We start from the raw sequence: 22899 nt of genomic DNA on the forward strand, positions 1-22899 counted from the left end.
TTCCAATGAGTTATTTATGAATAATGAAAAGCTGGACAAGTAGAGAGCTGCAAGTGCCGGAGAGAATTCATACTTGTGCAGCATGGGTGACCTATGTCAAATGCCCTCTGTCTCTTGTCACAGAGCAGCATGGGTCCTTGTTACAGAGAACTCATTTGACCAGAAGTCGATGGAGTCGTACCATAGTGAGCACAGCTAGGGTTAGCTTAGCCTTCTCCCTGCACAGTCTTATTTGAAGCCATGTCCAAGATCCAGGACTGATTTATAATTTTACTGGCACCTTAAAAAATTAAATTAAAAATCATGACAGTACCACAAGAACAAACATGAAAAGATCATTCTAGTGTATTTCAACTTGACGTATTTTTCATAAATGTGTTTTTTTTGTAATACTAACTTTGTACTCTCCAGCTGAGCAGTTGTAATTAGTTGTTGCATTTTGAGAATGGTACTGACACACACACACACACACACACACACACACACACACACACACACACACACACACACACACACACACACACACACACACACACACACACACACACACAGAAGTTAAAAAACAGGCCCCAGCACATTGTTGTCAGATAGTGTAGGCTTTTCAGAGATAGGACAGGACTTTGGTGTCCATCCTTTTATGCAAAATTGGATGCTGAGAGATAACGTTCCCCTTTTAATGAGCGACATAGTAAACATTTGGAGGTTAGAACATTTGTGGTGGAGTGATTAAACATTTTTCAGCTAGGAAAATTCAGTTTGTGTCTTATTTGTTAGCTTTGTGTTTTGTGAGCTTTTTATCGTTTTGCTTTTGCTGGCTGATTAGCTCATTTGTACCTGCTTTTTGCTTTTCCTTTCACACACTGGTTTACTTTCGATACCAAAAACGACTTCTCTGGTTTAGGCACTAAACAGTGTTGGGGTTTTTAGGAAAATATAATGATTTGGGTAACTATCCAAAATCACAAAGTCCACAGACATGTTCAGAGAGACATACAGGGAAAGTAACAGATGCTGGAACAAAGGCTGAAGGGAAGACGGCACTATATATATAAATATGTCACACACGAGGGTCATTAGAAGGACACAGTTGGGAAATGACACACAGGTGAAGATAATTAAAGAAATTGATAATTCTAACAGTAACTAAAGACTCCAAAATAATCAAGAAAACATAAAGCTGAGTAAACAAAACTATGAACATCAAACAAAAAATTCAATGTAAAAAGATCAAAACCCCCAGTCAACCCTGGGCTCTTCACAATGCCAAGGGGGTCCTGAAGAAGTCCAAATGTGATGAGTTAGGAAATCTAGATCCATCTCGTTGTTTCCATAAACCAATCCCAAAGAACACATTGTGCTTTTCTTTGAGAATTTGCCAGCAAGAATAAGACTGCTCATAAACAAACAGCTGATCAGATCGCCTTAGTCGCCCCTGATGGAGATCCCTGACGCAGTTGGCAAAGTGGTTATTTTCAGGTAGCTTTTTTCTGTGTTTACTTTTAGTGAGACTTAATCAGAAATATTAAAAATGACAGATGGAAAGTCGGATAGTTGTGTACCGTTTTGCGCGAGTGTCCTTCTTTTACTGAATCTTTAGATGACAGTGGGTGAGTGGAAATTGAGAATGATCCACAGAGGTATAATAGCCACATTAAAGGGAAATATGCCAGCTTGAAATAAACTGGATTTATCCTTTAACTGTACCACAGTGTTCATTTAATGGTCTCTTCAGTAATATTTCACCAGACACCAGCACAAAATAACCTCAATAACCCCAAAAGAGCTTTCCAGCTTTGCTGATCAATGCCAGTCATCCCACGTCTCTTTTTCTAGGCTGCTGAGATTTCAAATACTCCAGAAATACTGCAATCTTCCAATCTCCTCTACCCTAAACACCAGAAATATCAAAGTTTTTTTTTTCTAATTTATTGTTATTCATATTCATTTTGATTTTTAGTTTTCAAAACCTAAAACTTCAATTCCAGTTCAGTTTATGTTAGTTTCTAGTTAGTATCTAACTTCTAGTTTTCCTGATTATAGTTTCATGATATTAGAATACATATTAAAAAACAAACCCAGTGCTATTTTTCACTTTTTAAGACATCTGACTAACAGCTGTGTAGACATCCCAAGTCTTAATAAAGATTGTAATAAACTTTGACACTGATAAAGAGTAAAACTAAAGACATGTCTTGCATGTTTTGATTTAATTTCAGTTAGGTTGGTATGAGCAGCATCGTTTTCCATTTCTTGTTTTTCGCATTTATGTCCTTTTTTTCAACATTTCTTTCAAGCGCACAGTTTTACTTTTTAGTATAAAATAGTTAATTGTAGTAACAACTGCGTAACATTTAAAAGCTAAATGAAATGACTGAGACAGCCAGATGTTTTTATTATGTATTACTTAACATGAGTTTGTTTATGCTTATGGAATTACAGTAAATTCTTCTATAAAAGGCGAGTTACTTTACACAGAAATGAAAGAAATAATGACAATTTGAATGTCAGGAAAATAAATAAAGATGAGGCATTTCTTTTAACACTCTCACACTTCTTGTGACACCGGGGGCCCTTTCTCTCTATGCCACTTATGAGATCTACCGGGTCATCAAACATCATCTAATCCTGTTTATTTAGTTCTTTAAAGCCGCAAGAGAATTGGATTATCTAAACTGCATTCATCAATCGAGATGATTGTGTGCTCTTGTGATCACTGACTTGGCAAATCCCATAATTACCGGATACCATGATTAGCAACTCTAATAAGAGGAATGACGAATGGGAGATTTCTTGTTTTACTGGAACAAGAGATTCTATTTGAGGGCTGTGCACTAAAGGTCAAATCACAAAGGCAGTAAGAACAAAAAGTGGTAACAAAATAAAAACATGCAATCCTCTGCACACACTTCTAAAACAATTTTCTAATTTCAAATTTTTCTTTGGACTATTAATTAATTAACTATAATTAAAACGGAAAAGCGAATCAAAAACTCTATTTCATCAACTCTCAGATAACATAGCCCAATACTTTATTATAGTTAGTCAAAAAATCAAAGTGAAGGTCAATACACACTGAAGAAGACAAGACAGACAGCGTAGGAGAATAAAATCTCAAAAGCAGAAAGCTAGATAAATGTGTGTCCCTTTTAAGTTAGCTCTAGTACCCTTTGTTTGTCCACTGAAATAATGATCTTATTATTTATACAGTCTTATCATGTATTCTTTAATATTCAAACCGAGTAGCAGCACACCAAGGACATCAGAACAAAAAAGGGAAAATACACAAATAGTTGTCAAATGGCTGGGTAGGATTTTTCTATTAGACCTATTTAATAGGCTCCAAAGCAATTAATGTTGTCTGCCATTTAAAAGCAAATAGAAAGAGGACAAATTTTGGGGAAAAAACTACTAACCTATTACTTTATGTGCAATGAAAATATTAATTAGCTGCTTTTAGAGGGTGTGAAAGAAGAGAGCTCTTGTGGCAGAGGTGACTTCTTGTCGGGTAAAGTTAACTCAGGCAGCATTCTCACCTGTCATATCACAGATCTTGTGGTGTCATTTCTTTATTTTAAGTTTTGGCGCAATTGTTATAAGGTGTTGTAAAGTGCTAAGGAGTCAGATTTTCTGGCATTTTTTAAAATTTGTACACAAGTTTTTCTACCTGATCACTTTTAGATGAATAGTTTTTGTTTTTTTTTAAGCTAAATTTAAGCGGATTTATCAGCGCTGTTGGATGTAATGTGTTCCATCCTAATGTGTTACTATAATCACCTGAGAGATGCATCTGGCCCTTCGGTTGATCCATCTACTGTTCACTGAAGCCTCATTAGAAATGGTCTCAGTGGAAGGGTGGCTGTCAAGAAATCATTCTTAAGGAAGGGGAACAGCAAGAAACATCAAGAAAAGGCTGTGGTAAACTGGACTGAAACTCTGTGGCAACAGGACTTATGGGTGATCCAAATTTGACATATTTGTCATGGACAAGGTCAGGAGAGAGCTACAACAGTGAGTGTCTGCTGCTATCTGTAAAACACATTGAAGACTGTCATGGTATGGTGCTGCATGTTGGTTGTTGCTTGTTATATCTGATGGAAATATTTAATGTAGAAAAGCATGATCTAATTTTAATACACCACAAAATGCCATCTTGAAAACAATCGTAATGGCAATGCCTTCATTTTGCCTTCAGCAATGATTCCAAACACACTATCAATGCAGTAAAACATACTGATAGAAAAACACACACTGGAAAACTACCAGCCATGGATTGGCCTCCCCAGAGCTTTTAAGAAGCCTCAAAAAATATATTCCTGAAGAAAGCTAAAATTGTACAAGGCCTTGTATTTTTGCATATGTTTCAATAAATCACTGCATCTATTTCTCACTTTTCCAGAAAAAATATAAAAATGAGTGCTGGTTTAAGACTTTTAGACAGCACTGTCTATCTAATATCTAAACGATTTACTCCTGATATCTCTATGAAAGTAAGGTTACGATATACTACAGGTCCATGATATTCCTACAGTTTCCTCTCCACCTGAAATGCTGTTATTACATCTCATAAATTCACCAAATGCAACCGGTTGCTCCAACAAGAAACCATCAGCCATGGCTGGACAACACTTAAGTAATGATGTTATCTTATTTACATTAATTAAACCAGCTCCATGGTTCAACTTCATGGCTATGCGCCTTTGAAGAACTGAAATATCCAGGATAGCTTAAGCTTTAATCCATATACGTAGAATGAGCCCATAGTCATATATTCAGTAAAAACCAAAAATATTGTACAACAGCAATCTTTGAACTTCTGAAAATTGTTGTTGTAGAAATATATTTTAGAAAATATTGCTCCTTATAGACTTATAAGGCCTGGCTTAATGAGGACATCTGCTCAAAGAAAAGTGGAAAAGTACAAAGTAGCAAATAATGGAGGGGACTGCACATTGTTAGTATTTCTTTGATCTTATAAACAGAATTACAGACATCCCTTCAATATTATTCTTTTCCATGGTAGAATTCAAATCAGCCATCGAACCAATAATTGCTATAATTAGTTAATCCTTTTCCTGTTCACTGGTCAATGTTTTAGCTCACGTCTTCAAAAATGTATTTCATTCAATTTGTCCATTTATTATAGCTATTATCAGTTCTTCACACATAGCACATCTGTTCAAGTACCTGGACATGAATATTATTTGGAGTTGGACGACTTTTCTAAAAGCCACTTCATCCACTGGTTTTAAATAGCTCCAAACTTCTCCTCTTGGCTACAGTCTTGGAAAAAAAAAAAAAGTCACTGAGCAGTTCATATAATTAGACGAACAGCAACACTATCTGATAGATTTCTGTCCAGTTATAGAAAAGGCAATAGCACTGAGACAGCAGTTCTTTCTAATGAAATTCTTCTTCAAGCCAGCAGTGGTCAAACATCAGTTTTTGTACTGTCTGGTCTTAAAGTTGCTTTAGATTCATTTTACGACTTGATTTCAATTGAATGTCACGGACTTGGTTAGGTATTCTGATATTGTGGCATATCAAGTATCATTTATTTATTTCATTTATCATTTAGGTCGTGTCTCAAAAATTCTCACAGTGTCTCAAACAGGAAAGCTGTGAGGTTCATTTTATTTTCATGTGATGGTTTTACAAACACACAAATTCTGACAAAACGTTGTGACACTATGTAAAATGTAAATAAATAAAGTCTGAAATTAAACTTAAAAGGTCATTACTCATAAGCGCCTTAAGGATACCATTAATACTGGCACTGAAATACATTAAAGGCATGTCTTGGGCTTGTGATTATTGTAAGTTGAAGCCTTGATGTGTGCAAACTTCTTTAATATGACTGCCATATTAAGGCAGATTGTATGAAGGCAGCTGAACTAATAAATATAAAACTAAAGCCTGCTCTGGTTTGGTAAAAACAGTATATACATATTCACAGGCTCAGTCATAGAATCATATTTGACTGATTGTAATAAATTAGTCAAATGTGATGAAAAGCTTAAACGTTTCATGGTTTTACCTAAAAATAAGGTTTAAGATAATTTTTCATGAAAAATATTGTAATATGCATGAAAAAAGGACAGTTCAGTTTCAGCTCGGCTCAGTGGTTTTGGTTAAATTTTGGCACTGGGACTGGCAACAAGTAACATCGGGTGTCAAGAGAGAGCATAATGCCATCAAAAGATTCAAGAAACATGAAGAAATCTCTGTGTGTAAAACACAAGGCTCAAAATTAATCTTAGATGCCCTGTAATCTTTGGGCCCTCGGCAATGCATTAGAAATATTTATGATTCAAGATTCTGTCATGGAAATCATTCCATAAGGTCAGGAATACTTTAAGAAGTCATTGTCTATTAACACAGTTTGCTGTGCCACAAATGCATTTTGAAGCTCTACCATGGAAAGGAGAAGCGATATGTGAACATCATCCAGATTGTCTGGGCCGAAACTCAATTAAAATGGACTGAGGTGCAGTGGAAATCTGTTCTGTGGAAATTCTTTTTGATAACTATGAATGCTGTATCCTGTGAACTAAGGAGGAGAGGGAACATCAGCGCTCAGTTTAAAAGCCTGCAGCTTGGATGGCATAGAATTTGACAGCCTGCACATCTGGAAAGGCACCATCATCACTCAAAGGTATGCACCGGTTTTAGAACAACATATGTGCTCATCCAGATGATTTCTTTTCAGGGAAGATCTCAATCAAAAGTCCATACTGCATCAATGACAACAGCATTACTTCACAGTAGAAGGGTGCAGTCCAGACTGTTCATCAACTGAAAGCATTTGGTACATTTTCTCAGTCTTTGTTCTTTTGTAAATAAAGTATTGGTTTGCAAGGTTTGTAAATGATTGTATTCACTTTTAATTCACACTTCAGACAGCGTTCCAACTTTGTCAGAATTGGGTTTGCAGAAAAAAGTTGAAGTTTCTGAATTATTGACTGTCTTTGTCATGTAGGGATGTATTTCAGACTATAGATAGTTAGGATAAAGGGGACCAAGTTTTCAACCCTAAAATACTGGAATCCCCAGTCTTCTGCAGTTCACCCTTTTTCCTCTCCAGAGAGAGCAGTTGGAAAAACAGCTGCTGTAGGAAAGATGTTATTCTCAGCTCAGAATACTATTATTGCGGTCCCTGATCATCTAAAATAATTGTGGCGGTCTCAAGGCAGTTATGGAAAATTCTGCAGAACAGTATTATATTATTAGATATTGATAGAGTTCATGGGTGAGTTGCTCTATTCAGCCAGTGCAGTGTGCATGTAAATCAAATATGTCAGATAAAGAGAAATCCATCTAAATTATGTCAAACTCTATAGCGTCCTTCTTGCTCAGCATGGTAAATGTTAAATTAGGAACGTCTTGCATAGGGGTAGTCTGCATGCATCCTTGGGCAAGATACTAACCCCAAGTTGTTCTCTGATGCATCCATTGGAGTATGAATGTGCGTGAGTGGTAGCTAGAAAGCACTTCAAAAGATAGAAACAGTGCTTGTGTAAATGAGTGAATGTGGCATGTTGTTTAGAGCGCTTTGGGTACTCCAGGAGAATAGAGAGAGCTATATAAGAATCAGTCCATTTACCATTTGCATAGCACTCTATGAAAGTACATACAGATCAGCTACATTAAAATCACGATTATCTCAGTATAATGTTCCGCTGGGAAATCTTGGGTGTTCATGTGAATGTCGTTTGGAAATGTACTATCCACGCAAACACTGATGCAGAACAACCGCACCCAACAAACTGCAAAAATGGTAAATGGACTGGTTCTTATATAGTGCTTTTCTACTCTACCTGACTACTGAAAGAGCTTTTTACAACATATCTCACTCACCCATTCACATCGATCCATACAAGCAGTGCTTTCTAAAACTAACTTACAGACATTCACACTCTAATGGATTCGTCGGACAGCATCTTGGATCTTGTAGACAGCCTGCTCCACCTTCTGAGCTTCTACAGCCACCGCAACAGAATACACAGAATATCTGTGTCAAAACAATTTTAGTGTGTACATATAGACATGCTTTTCATGTTCTGGGACTGTTATGTTCCTCACTACTTCGTGCTCAACTCTCAACACAACATGTTGAGTCGTTAATATTCAAACACCACCCTTCTCACCAAATAGCATGTCATAGAGAACAAGTCTTGATGATAAAGCCAAATTCTCATTGGGAAGAAGTGAATACACTGTAGTGTGCGGCAAATCAAGATGCCTTAAATGACCTAAATTAGTCAAAAAGCAATTGAAAACTCAAAAAGTCATCAAAGCGTAGCCGCTCCGCCTTCCTCAGAAAGCAAGATTTGGTGATGTTCAGATATTGTGAACATTTTTTAATGTGTCATAGTGTTTGATAGAATTACAAGGCATTTTAAAATGATGTACGGACATGTCTTATTTTTCTTAATTTCAGGCTTGATGCACTTATTTATTTATTTTTTCTGGGGAGGGATTCAGCACTTATACCCCCGGGTGGTCCTCTTGTGGGTAATCCTATCCAAGCCTAGTTTTACAATTCAGGATTTCATGTCCCAATTGTGTGAAGAATCATACCAATATCTCATGTCTTGTTTAATGGCATGTTGGTGTAACACTGCCGCCTCAGCACATTAACTATATTTACTACCACTCTTTTCCTCAGGAAATTGCCTTGGCAGGGTGAAGAAGCACAAGCAGGGCATTTCCAAAATTTAAGTCTCCACAATTTATAAACGAGTATTTCCAGAATCACATTTTTCACATCTCTCAGTTCCAGTCTTGTGCTGCCTTGCTTATGCTGTAGCTATTGATGAGACCCATTGTAATCTATAGACGCTAATCGTAAAGGTTACCAAGGGAAAAACAAGAAGTGTGACATAAACAATACTATAAACCATCTGTCATGGAAGGGTTAAAGGGAGATGGGAAGTAAATTTCCATCCTAGCTTAACGTTGCATCATAGGTAGCTGCATGATAATAGTTTTGCAAGGAAGAGAGAATATATTTATGAATGTGCAGGTGTGCACAGTGCACAGCAGCTGGCCCATGGAAATGAACAAGCTATAAAAATATCCAGCTAGCGATTCTTCTGTCCATCTCATGTAACTGTGCAGTGACCTGTCATATCTATTTCCATCAGCTACTTTCCATTTGAATTTAAGCTCTTATATAAGAAATGATGTTATCCCCGAGTGTGTGTTTACAGGATGCTTGCTTCTAGCTAACCTTTTGTCATGTTATCTCATCTCATGACCTTAGATTCTTTTCTCCTTCACTTGTCAATCTCTCTCAGCCCACATGAATTCCCAACCTAATGCAGGGTCGTAACAAAGGTGAAATTGTGTATGTTGCTGTGGACCAAACTGACACGGGAAGAGGTATCAGAAATAAAATAATGGGACAAACAGTCACCTAGATACTGTCAAGGGAGATGAGGTTGAGGTGGATGAGCTGATATGACCAAAGTTCTTTTGGGACATTGATTAAACAGTATTTTTTTCTCAGAGCGCTTTAAGAGATAAACCTTACACAGAATGGAGAGTCTTGGGGAGTGAGCTGATGGTTATGAAGATGATAGTGGTATGATTTTACAGCAGTTTGTACAATAAAATTATGTTTTTTATCTTAAAATAACATTCATTGTGACATGCAAAAATAAATTATATTTGTTAAAATATGTATGTAAACGGTAAAACGGTAAAAAGATTAATATGCTACCTTCAGCATATTGCTTTTAATATTGTAAAGAAGCTGGTACTATAAATTTACTACAACAAGATGGCTCTATGTTCAGATTTACTAGCCTTTCAGTGGGGAGTTTCTGCTATGTTTTCTCCAACTACTTCAGGTGTGTCTCAACAATGCAACAACATTCATGTTTAATTAGTAATTCTAAATTGCCTGTGTGTGTGTCATCACCTCAGAATGTACTGGCAACAAGTCCAAAGTCCAGCTTCTCCCAATCCCTAAGAGGACAAAAATAACTGATAGACAACACAATTAATGAGAAATTATGTTCATGTCCCTGAGTTAAACTGACCCTATTAATTTAAAGTAAATATACAAATGTATTAAAAGCTTTCATGTTTAAGTACAATCGTGTGAAAAAGTGTTTGCTCCTTTCTGATTTTGTATTTTTTGTATGTTTGTCACACTTAAATGTTTCAGATCATCAAACAAATTTAAATATTAGACAAAGATAACACAAGTAAATGCAAAATGCAGTTTCTAAATGACAGTTTTTATTAATTAAGCGGAAAGAAAATCCAAACCTACATGGCCCTATGTGAAAAAGTGATTCCCCCATCCTCCATCACATCTTTGGAAACCTGAGTTCAATTTCTCTAGCCAAACCCAGGTTTGATTACTGCCATACCTGTTCTCAATCAAGAAATCACTTAAACAGGACCTGTGTAAACCAAAAGATCCTCCAAAATCAGGCATCATGCTGGGATCAAAGGAAGTTTAGGAGCAATAAGAAACAAAGTAATTGAGATCTCTCAGTCTTGAAAAGGTTATAAATTAATTACTAAAGTTGTGGGACTCCAGCAAACCGCAGTGAGAACTGTTATCCACAAATGGCGAAAACATGGAACCATGGCAAACCTTCTGGGGAGTGTCCAGTCGACCAAAATTACCCCAAGAGCGCAGTGATGGCTCATCCAAGATGTCACAAAAACCCCAGAACAACGTCCAAAGACCTCCAGGCCTCACTCGCCTCAGTTAAGGTCAGTGTTCATGTCTCCACCATAAGAACGAGACTGGGCAAAAATCGCCTGCATGGCAAAGTTTCAAGATGAAAACCATTGCTGAGCAAAAGGAACATAAAGGCTCGTCTCAGTTTTACCAGAAAACATCTTGATGATCCCCAAGAATTTTGAGAAAACACTTGGTGGACTGAGAAATCAAAAGCTGAATGTGCGTGTCCCATTACATCTGATGTAAAAGTAACACAGCATTTTCGGAAAGTAACATCATACCAACAGTAAAACATAATGGTGGTAGTTTGATGGTCTGGGGCTGTTTTGCTTCCTCAGGACCTGAAAAATGTCCTGTGGTAAATGGAACCAGATGTCTGGCCATCTGTTTGTGACCTCCAGCTGAAGGACACTTGGGTTCTGCAGCAGGACGATGATCTGAAACACACCAGCAAGTCCACCTCTGACTGGCTTAAGAGAAACAAAATGAAGAGTTTGGAGTGGCCTAGTCAAAGTCCTGCCCTGACTCCCATTGAGATGCTGTGGCATGAACTTAAAAAGGCGGTTAATGCTCAAACACTCTGCAATGTGGCTGCAATTCTGCAAAGATGAGTAAGCACAAATTCCTCCACAGTGCTGTAAAAGACTCATTGCCACTTATCGCTTTTTCACACAGGGCCATGTAAGTTTGGATTTTTTTCACACCTTCATTTAGAAGCTCAATTTTGTATTCACGTGTGTCATCTCTGTATAATATTTAAATTTTATTGATTTGATTGATCTGAAACATTTAAGTGTGACAATATTACACCTCCCATAGCGAATATGGTTATCTTTGTCTCCGTGTTAGCTCTGTGATAGGCTGGTGCCCTATCCAGAATTTCACAACCCTGAATTGTATAAGGCTCTGGTCACATCTAGTCAGCGACTATCTTGAAACCATCAGTTGTTTGGTGGAAGTTACTGGCAGATGCTGTGAAAATAGCTAAACCCTGATCACTTAGAGACCAGTTACTGAATGTGTATTACATGACCAGCTGGTAAGTTGGTGCTGATTAGTTGCTGGAAGTTCCCAAAGTGAAATTAATTGCAAAGAGGTATATAGTTCTACATGGGAAATTTCTTTGCAAATGTTCTGGTCACTAACAGGTTGCCATGGTCACAAGTAATTTGCATGAAAGACACAGACTCGTCAGCAAACACTCAAAGTCCTCACCAGGAAGTAGTTTGAAGCAAACTGGAAATGGAGAATGTTGAAGGGTGCTGGTTATAGCAGTAGGGCACAGCTTTTACTTTGTGTTTTGCTTCAACCTTTTTCGAGTTTCACTGCAGCTCAGAGAGTAAATTTGCAGACAAGTCTTTCATGCATCTTTCGGGCAACTACATCATTCTGCTAGTGACCATTAATCATAATTATTTTTGCTTAATTATTGTAAGCAATTGCTTTTTTTTGTAGCACCCTCTTCGGTTTCACCCGCCTTCCTCCAATCTCAAATGACTTGCCAACCAGTTGGGGGAAAAAATATTTTTCCCTGGTGGAGGCAGGTTGCCAGGTGGGAGCTTGCCATGGTGGCTGAGCGATTTTTAGGCCTGTGTGATTGAAGCCCAAAGGGTTTAAGAGGATGGATGGATGAATGGACGGATGAATAGTATTAAAAGCTTTCATGTTTAAGATTCCGTGGAGTTTACAGTATGTTTCTGTTTTTAAACATGATACCTTTAGACTGAAAACATTATTCTTTTAGTCTTTTGTACCTCATTCACACTGTGACTTCTATGTTTCCAAGAGGAAGAACAATCCTCCACTGAACAAAAGGGGGGAAATTTAGACCCAGAGGCACCCATGCAAGTAAGACAGAGCAGTTATTTAATAGAAGTTATTTTCTGGTACATTGGATTAATTGGAATGGCTACAGTACTTCCCCTGTAAACACATTTGTAATTGTTCTCACTCTGGGAATAGATGTCTGTGTTTTACAAATTGTAGCTCACTGGTGCTGCGCTTAAATACCGCACCCAGCTGTTCAGCAAATACTTTTTGTTAGATCTCAATCTTGCAAATGCTGCATCTGTGACAGCATTCACCAAGGACATATATCGCAAAATTTGCAGAAGTTATGTATGCTATGCAGGAGCCTGTATAAGTGTGTGCCATCATAGGAAACATGAAAAGGAAATTTGAAAGCATCTATTAGAGCTCCCTTTTTATTAAAGGTAATTAGCTTTCCCATATTTGCTGTATTTATGCTTTTCACATGTCATGTTGTATAACATGGTTAACCCTTTTAGTATATAACTATAACTTTCCATACTGCATGCTACTTGCATTGCTGAAAATATTAAATACTGTTATTGTTACTGTTTATTTGATAAAGATTTGTGTAAGTTAGAGCTGATAAGTAATGGCTGGCACATTTACACTTGTGAGCATTCAGATATTGCTTCCAAATCACAAAAGATAACATGGATTTATAAAGTAGCATAAAGTAATATTCCTCATAGAGGAAAGCTGAAGTCATTGTTCTCTGCCCTTTTAGCTCTGCTTTTGATCCCTTTTGTAACTCTTCATGGCCCTTTAACCATTAAATGCTCATCAGCTAATTACTATGTATGTCTGCTGGTTAATGCTGGACAGGTAGTGTTTAATGATACAGTAGTTTAATAACCCTACTTGATTACTGACAATAAAATAGGCAGTGAAGCTTTGGTAATGCCCAAACAGAAAGCTAAAAGACCATAAAACTCTGCAGAGCTTAGAAAAACTGCAGTGGTTGAATTTTTTTCACTCTCTTGTAATTGCAAAAAACATTCAGACCAAAGTGTCACCACGGTGATGTGTACTGGTCATGGAGTTCTCAATATACTGCATGCTGCAGTGGGGGGCATAAAAAATCCAGTACCTTTTAGATAAACATATACTGTACTAGTCATTAAATTACAGACAAAGCATAATTTGGACAACCACCGGACAGAAAATATTTAAATAGATGAAGGAAAATCAGTTCTTCTATGCAATATCAAATATATTGTGGGAGGATTTAGGCCGTCTGGAGAAATGGTGGAAAAGATCAGAGCTTTAACTGCTTGCACTAGAGCATAGATGACTTAGAAAAAGCCCTGAAGATAATCATGCAATAGAAAAGACTAAGGACAGGGGCAATATGAGTTATAAAAGATACAGGAGAAGGAAGGTGGCACTAATTTTGTAGTACCTTGGAGTCAGGAAAAGTAATTTTTAAGCTTTTGTAAACTTTTGTAAGTATTATTAGCTGCCTACATCTCAGGTTGAAGAGGTTTTTCTTTTTCTTTGAAGTCCCTGTAAAAGCATATCCAGTTTAAGTTTCTTCTATCACAGGGCTGACACAGAGACAGACAACCATTCACACTCACATTCACACCTATGGGCAAATTAGAATCACCAATCAGACTAACCTGTATGTCTTTGGACTGTAGGAGGTGGCTAGAGCACCTGAAGAAAACCCAAAAGATGTGCCTCTTAGGCTAATTGACGATTCTAAATTGGTAAGTTGGGTGTGAATGTGAGTGTGAATGGTTGTCTGTCTCTGTGCTAGCCCTCTAATAAACTGGAAACCTGTCCAGGGAGTAGCCCGTCTTTCAACCTATGACAGCTAGGATAGGCTCTATCCATTTTCTTGCAAAGTGGAAGCAAATAGATGGAATGGCTGAAAACGCATGGAGGACTGAGAACTATGTTGTTAATGTACCTTTTTTTTGTACATTTTTTTGGTCCATGAACTCAAAAGTCATTTCTTACTGCTTTACATGGAATTTGAGCATCATCTTGGAAGTGACTGCTGGTGTAGCTGATCATTTTGACTTTATAAATATAATTGTAAATATAATTATTATCTTCATGTCTTCCCCTCTCTCTTTCCATCATCTTTCCTGTCAGTCTTCACTGCACCTATCCAATAAAGCCAGAAGAAAGGCCAAAAGAAAATACAAGGAAACATGACGTTAATATTCTTACCCCAGGAGGAGACTTTATCAAACATATTGATCCTATAGATATTTTGGTATCTGGATGAATGATAGACTTTCTCCTTGAGTACATAGAGCACTTGGTGAAATTTTTATTTTATTATCAAAACAGAGCCAGTATTAATTTATCAGTTTGGGAAATATTTTCATCCTAGTTGTTTGTTTTATATAAAAGTCACTGTATGGCACATATCATGATGTAATTTAAATTTGGCTCTCTGACCTTCATTAGCCTAAGAAAACGGGTATATTTTCTTTATGTAAAAAAACCCATATTGGGTAAACTTTCTTGTTGTCTGTCTAAAACCTTCAAACAAATGCTGTGATTTGTGCTCTTTTTTTTTTTTTTTTTTTTTTGCTGTTTTTTGTTTTGTACCCAGACTTTTTTCTGGATGTGCTCGAACAGCATTCTCCAATTTTGCACCTTGGCTGTGGAATGACCTTTAGAGTAAACTAAAGCCGAATGCTTTTGTCTGCCTCCGAGAGTTCAGAGCTCTACAGTCTTCTGTCTTCTGGACTTTTTATTTTGTATTAGGTTACTTGTTGACTTGTTGTGTTTTGTTTTATGTGTATTTACGTTGTAGTTTATTTATTTTCTCAGTTGTAATTTTGTTGACATGACTTTTTGTCCACATCTTACTAGAAAAAGTGACTTTTGGCTGCTCCCTTGTCACAAGGGATCACCACAGTGGACAGGTCCACATGTTTGATTTGGCACAGTTATATACCCTTCCTGATACAGCCACAAAAGGGATTTGTGCCTCCATCTGTTTAAAAAAAAAAAAAATTTGTTCTCTTTTAAATAAAGGTTAAATCATAAATAAATACATTTGGAGAAAAGCATTTTATTTAAATATCCTAAGTACGATGATTTATAAAAAGGTGGTTTGATTCGGTGTGGTAAGAGCAACACTGATGATCACCACTAACACTCACCTGTGCTGTTACACTGTAGTTCACAAGTATAACACTGGGATTCATGGACAATCTGCTATTACTGTTGAGGGGGATTTACCAACTACTGCTTTTACTTGCCTGATTGACAGCCAGTCCTATTATTGGCACTAGTTCCCAACAATGAGTCCCAGTTGCTTTGTGCGTTTAGAGGACTATAACTTGAGTCATACCTTCCTAGGTTAAGCTATTTCTACAAAATGTTGAATTAGGTACAACCCCCTAATGTAGTTTTAAAAGGTGTTGCCAGCATCTGCTGATTCTTTAACAATTTTGAAACATAAACTTATATTCTTGATTTTCAAAAGACATTTAATACTGCTTTCCATGGAATTTGATGATCATATTTGAATTGATTGTTAGTGTAACTGGTAATATAATGTAACTGGTAAATTAATTTTTAAAAAAATAAAAAATAAGAAATGTCATGCCACATTTTCCAGTCAGGTGTGTCAGTTGTGATGGAGTTGATGGAGTTGATGATGCTCTTCAGCTGGTAATGAAAAGTCGTAACAAAAACTTTAGACACGCTAGTGAAAAAACACGTTGCTGCATGAATGATTTTAAATTTGACGTTATTGCATCTGCTATGATTATGGATGAGCTTATAAATCGTAGCTGGAAAAATGTAAAACTAGTTATTTATAATGATGGATTGCACTTATCAGCATGGCAGTTTCTGCCAAATGTTTTCTGTGAAAACAATGAGAGCCTGTGGGAAAACCCAAATTATACATTAAACTTGCATCGCTTTTACACACACCACTGCCACCTTGTAGACTGTCCCGGACCTTGGCTTTATCAATCATGTGACTCTGCCCATCAGCAGCAGATTAAAAGACTGTTAACCCTGTCATGAGGGAGAGAGAGCAGGGTTGGCATCAGAGAAAGGCTTGTCTAAATGTAAATAGGAACTGCATTTCTGGGTGAGCTTACCCTCCTCCTGGTACTCTCAGCTATAATGGATAACACTGCCAAGCCTGCAATTACTCACTGTCTCTTGCCAGCACTGTTTCATTACACCTTTTAGAATGAGTCCCATAAAAATAAATTAACTAAGCTTAAATAAAATAAAGCTATCTACATTGATGTTCTGATGACATCTCTGAAACTCTGTAGCCGCTGCCTTGGCTCTCACATTGCCTGAGATTGCTATTTGTGCACGCACAATCTTTAATTTATAGATTAAAAACAGACATTTAAAAGAAAAACAATGCTAAAAAAGCTAATACTAATTCTAAGGCACATCAAAAAAATACAAAAGACAGCATATATAAAATCACACAAATCCAGGCAAAAAGTAACCTTTTCATCTTTTAAGATTAAATATTTAAGCATAATTCTCACTTGTCACATTTAATGGTAACTTTACTATTATTTCATTAAGCCTCAGTAAGTCTCAGTGCCGGCATGAACAATTCTTTTTCTCCACAGCAGACATTGGAGCTTGTAAAGGAAAAGCACACCGACGGAGGTGAAAATGCTATATACCTTGTCATTCTGGGGTGATAGTAGTGGGCATGTTGATTCACTGTCATGGCTTATTGGGACACTTAATGGAAGTGAGCCGTTGCTAATAAAATTTGTACATGTGCGTTTCCTGGTCTGCCATGAAAGAGGTTGATATCAGGACACTGAAATGAAACAGCTAAATTGAATTCTCTTATTTACATGTGTGCTTTCTCCTGTGATATATCTTCCATGAAAAACAGCTGCTGGTCTCAGGTATGTGTGTGTGTAACACACAAACTGCTGGATTGTCCTGGTGTGTAGTCATTATTTTTATGTTCAACCATAGATTTTCTCAAAATCACTAGCAGTTAAACACAGTTCTCCTAGCTTGCGGTGTCTAATTTTCATCTGCTGATTTAAATTATTGGTACACTGCTCATTGCTTCACTGTAATCTTAGTTTTGAAAACATAGTTCAACACAATTGTGATACAGTCTGCTAACTGACAGTATCACTACTGAGTGATAAGAAGACCCTCTGTATTAAAGCCTGATTAACTGAACATCAAATTTAATGATGTAAACTGCAGCTGGGTTTTATTTTTATACTAATTAACTTCACATTAATCAGCAAGGTGTACAGTCTGTAAGCTAACATTAATCTCAGCTTCACCAGATCATTCCTAAATTGGGTGGTACTCCAAGTCTATGTATGCTTACAAGCGGTACTCACAAAATACATAAAGCAATATGCAGGGAATACTTTCTGACATACAAAAAGTAGGGGAAGTTGGCTTTTGGTTCACAGAAATAATTCAGAAATGGCCTATAAACTGAAGACAGTATTTATTACTGATATCAATGAACTATTTATTGAATAAATATGAACGTCAACTATAGTTCAGAATTTATTATCTTTTAATGAGATAAAAACACAGTATTCTTTATCTCATGTTTCCTCAGACACAGGGGATCCAGTCAAACTTAATGGTACAAACACTTTAATTTGAAATAATTTGAAATAATTTAAACAGCAAAAAATTCAGCCAGTTTAAAATACAATAAACAAATATTCTGATACAATAGATTTTTATATACAAACTTAAAGCTTAAAAACCAAAGTCTAAGAGCATCATCTGCAGTATGTTCCCCTACTCCATACAGAGCTTTGAAAACTGTTCATTTACTGAGATCAAGTGCAAAAGTCAGTAAATATGTGAAACCGACCCGACTCTGTAATGTGTTTTAGTTATGTACTGCTGGTTGTAATCTGTGAATGATGTCATGAATGATTTTCAGGTTAGGATTTATCTTTTCACACAGAAGTGGCTGCCCTGTCAGTTGCAAAGCCAACAAACTGTGCACATAACATTTCTTCATGAATCCGTCATAGCAAGAGTTCGTAACTGTAGTTTGTCAGAAACAGCAGTTTTGGTGCAGAACTGCTGTTGAACACGTTAAAATGAGAAACTCAGATGTTGGGAATTCTGATGTGAATGATCAGGTGTGTTTTCGATGCTGTGTAGGAATGTTTCTAGGACTATTTTGTGAGGTCCTGTAAAATCTGTTGCTTTGAATCCATTTCATTTCTCTTTTGTTTAGTTAACGGTAATTTTCATTCAGAAACAGTTGGTGATTAGTAGCATAATGAAAAATTGGAATGGATGGACTGGATCATCTCACTGTCACACGATTGAGTGCTGAAAGTGAAAGTCAGTTTCTGATTTGATTGCTTTTTGTGCTGTAAAATGTTCAGAGATGAATGCTAAAAAGCAGAGGGGTGAGGGATTTTTTAAATATGTTTATATCCCAGCAGCTGTAAAACTAATTTAACACAGGCATGGACGTATAGACCATCCTCCAATCCTCCTTTTTATTCACAAGGTTTCAGTTGTAGTTCAATACTATTTTTCTAAGTGTTACAGCATCAGAAGTCCCTTTACAGGATTTGCCTTTTTGATTTCTCACATCAAGCGAGCACAGAATTTCTAACAGCAGCTGCTTCACATCTCTCACAATAGACCACCATAACCAGCTGCTTCATATACCCACATATAAGTTTCTGTTTTGATTTCACTTTGTCTCTTATAGTTAATATTTGAAAATGGGTGCCATCAAGAGAGTGAGTAGAATCTGCATATATTAGCCAAAAATGCAAAAAAAATGTATCCGTTGCTTTAAGCAAATATAAAGATTTTATTTCTTACACATATTTATGGTGTACTACATTTGAAATAAATACATTTTCAAATTTGGTGTAATTATTTTTGCCATTAAGCTCCATGCACTCCTGTTCACTGAGGAATATCTCATGTGTGCTCTCTAGGTGAATTGCACCCAATTTCCACACAATGGCATTAATAGTAAGGGAACAGACTCTGCACATTGTTTCAGATTTAACCTTTTAGTTGCACTTTTTTTTTCTTGTTTGTGTGTGTGTGTGTGTGTGTGTAGCTCAAAAAGGGCTATGCATTTAGCTCATGCTAAATAATAGCTTGATCTGAACCCCTTAACAATTTGACCACTATCTTGACAACGAGAGAGATGTCTATTATGTTTATTTTGAGAAATGTTTAAGAGTTCTGTCAAAAGAAACATCCAGGGTAAAAAAGGGGAAAACTATGAAAAAAGTACAGGATATTCTTCTGTTAAATACAACAAAAAAAAAGTGTTTTAATGTTTAATAAACCAATTTCAACACAAGTTTGACTTTTGCTGTTTCTTGCTGTAAATAAATTTTTCTATGTAATTTCTAGTATTTCGTAAACAGCATTCACATTTAATGTTCTTTTAAAATCTTCCATTTGAGTAAACTGATCACAGCTTTGAATATCTTTTCACTTCCTATCACTTAATAACATAATGGAAACTTAATAATCACTGAAGAAGCATAAAGAGAAATCATAAATCTGAAATAGTTTAATATATCTCAGTTTTCTACTTTGTTTAATGACTTAATGTCTTCTTGAACAGTGCACCTTCTAAAATACTTTAAAGTGCGTGAATTACAATCTCTGTTATGAATGCTGTTGATTAGATATGAATTTCTCATTATCTTTTTCTTTTAGCAAACTTTGTTTCCTATTTACAAAATGCTTGGTTTGATCACTCCAGTAATTATGTGATATATTATATTTTAAAAACTGATGATAAGATGGTTTATAATTAAGAAAGTATTTTATTCCTGGAGGACTCTGATAGCATTGAGTTCCAGTAGTACCTAATATGATAAGCGAATTTAACCACAGCCATTTTATGATAGAGATCTAGGAGCTTGCTAGTGGCTGACACTGACATTTGAGGTTAATTCTTCAAAGGCAAACAGACAGGCAACCCGATGGGAAGCCTGATTGGTACTTGGAAAGAACAGCTTAAATAAAATGCATAATCAGATAGCAAACCGCAGGCAGCCAGCCATAGTACTTCATGTGATTCTATGGATAGGAAAGAGCATCCAGAGGCTGAGATGCAGTGAGTCAGCTATCAGCCCCAGCAGCACCGGGTGATTTGAATTTACTGTCAGGATTAATGCCATCCCTAGATTTCGATTTGGTATGTGGCTCTTTCGTTTGTTAGCGACTAGACTGAAAGTGTCTGTGTAGCTAGGCAGAATACTGCTGGAGTTTTCTCCATGTATCTTTTTGTGATGGAAGAACCTCAAAAAAGGAATATGTTCAACTTGCACAAAAGCTTCTTACAGCCTTGTCACATGTGAAGCTCAAAGTGAAATTCTTAATGATAACAAATGAAGAGAGAATGACACTGGAAGACATCTCATATTTTTTTTTTTTAGTCACTGCTTGAGGACGAATGCTTTCTCAGATGTTTCTTTCCACTTCATAAATTAGCAAACGTTTCCCCTTTTGGTCCTCTGAAGCAAAAAGGAATGACTGTCTCTCTTTGCTGTCAAATTAATTAGAATTATCCTGTTTTTAATAATTCTGTTAGGTTCTGTTGTGGGTCAGCTGTTACCTGGCTCTTGTCACATGGAAGTTTCTTGTTTTTGAAGAGCGGGGTTAGTTGTTAGGGAGGGAAGGGGGAAAAAAAATCCCAATTACCTTAAGGTTATATTTCTCTTTGGTTACAGGATATGATGGTATAAATGATGTCAGGGCAGAATGACAGGAACTCAAAAGAGGTTATCTGTAGCACAGCCAATTACTCCACAGTGGGCCAGAGAGAAAAGTATGGGTCAAACAAAAGGAGTCCATCAAAAAATGCAATTATAGAACGAAACTGCCAACAGATAGGGTTGTGTCCCAACAGGGAGGTAGTCCAACAGTTCCACTAAGTACACTAGTGATATTTTAACAGATGTGCTCATTAATTAGAAATGATGAATGAAAACACAATAAACAGAAAAAGCTTTGGGAATAAAAATACACTAAAGGCAATTGCAGCATACAAAGTAGTGATATATATGCCAGCCATAATTTGACAGCTCCATTGTTAATATTTAATTACAGGGACCTTTTACATTCAGCAGCTGTAAAAAGTTGTACAGTGTGTGGAAAAATAGGCTAACTGCTTATGGTGTCACTAATGTCATTAGAGTTTCTGAGCTTGGGTCTAAACATCATAGTAGACAAGGATGATCTTGGTTTGCAAAAAACAAACCAAAAAACAAAAAAATATTCAACATTATTATTTTCACTAACTAGTACAGAACACCAGATCTGCTAGAGACAATGGCAGTGACAAAAAGACAGGAGCCATAGCTGGAGATGTTATGGTTTTCATTGGGACTGGCCAGGTTGGACAGGATTAGAAATGAGTGTATCATAGAGACAGCTCAGGTTGAGTGGTTTGGAAATAAAGCTAGAGAGGCAAGGCCGAAATGGGCAAGTGCAGAGGATGGTTACTGGATTTATTGGGCAAAGGATGTTGAAGATGGAGCTGCCAGGCAGGAGAAAAAGAGGAAAATCACACAGAAGGTTCATGGATGTGGTGAAGGATGACATGCAGAGGTCAGCATGAAAGGAGAAGATGCAAATGACAGGGTGAGATGGAGGCATATGATATGCTATGGTGACCCATAAAGGGAGTAGCAGAAGAAGAAAAAAGGCGGCTAGACAACTCCATATTTGGCAAGGTGTTACAGCATTAAAGTCAGTCCTACGCATGCCAGTGAGCGCTAACGAGATAGGCTGATGATTTCACTTTGAGTTTATTTTAGATTAAGCTGTAGAACTGATGGAAAATGAAAAATGGGTGATAATTGTTTGTAAATTTGACACTATTAGCAGAGATCACCCCATTACTGCCCTGGCTGATTATCAGACCAGATATTTGTTGTTTTCAGAATCCATACTTAATCCAATTGCTGCTTAAATAACAAATGTCTCTGTTTTGCTGTAATGGCTCTTTTTGAACAGTTACCGCTTGCAGGCTCATAGACGAATGGAAATAGTAAATTATTACTGAGATTATTTTGTTTTAAAGATCATCTGCGACATGTCTCAAGATTTGCAGTTGAATGGCTGCGATGTGCACCAGATCTCCTTCACAGTGTTAAAATTGTGATTTTATTTTGGGGAAGAGGGAACACTTGCAATGACAATCAGGGTGAGAAGGGCAGTGAATGAAGATGCTGGATGGGAAACACAATGGTGGAGGCTGCTTTCGTGAAATTCTCTCGATCAAATTCATGGTGCGCACTTCTATGTTAATGATGTGACTGAAGAAACAACCACCATTCCAAGTTTCAGTGTGGATCACTGGCCAGATTAAAATCTTTCAAAGTTTTGTTTTTTGTAGACTTTTTTTTAATTGCAGTACATTTAATGTTGCA

The sequence above is a fragment of the Simochromis diagramma genome, unplaced genomic scaffold, assembly GCF_900408965.1.
Source record: "Simochromis diagramma unplaced genomic scaffold, fSimDia1.1 OVJJ01000343.1, whole genome shotgun sequence".
NCBI lineage: Eukaryota > Metazoa > Chordata > Actinopteri > Cichliformes > Cichlidae > Simochromis > Simochromis diagramma.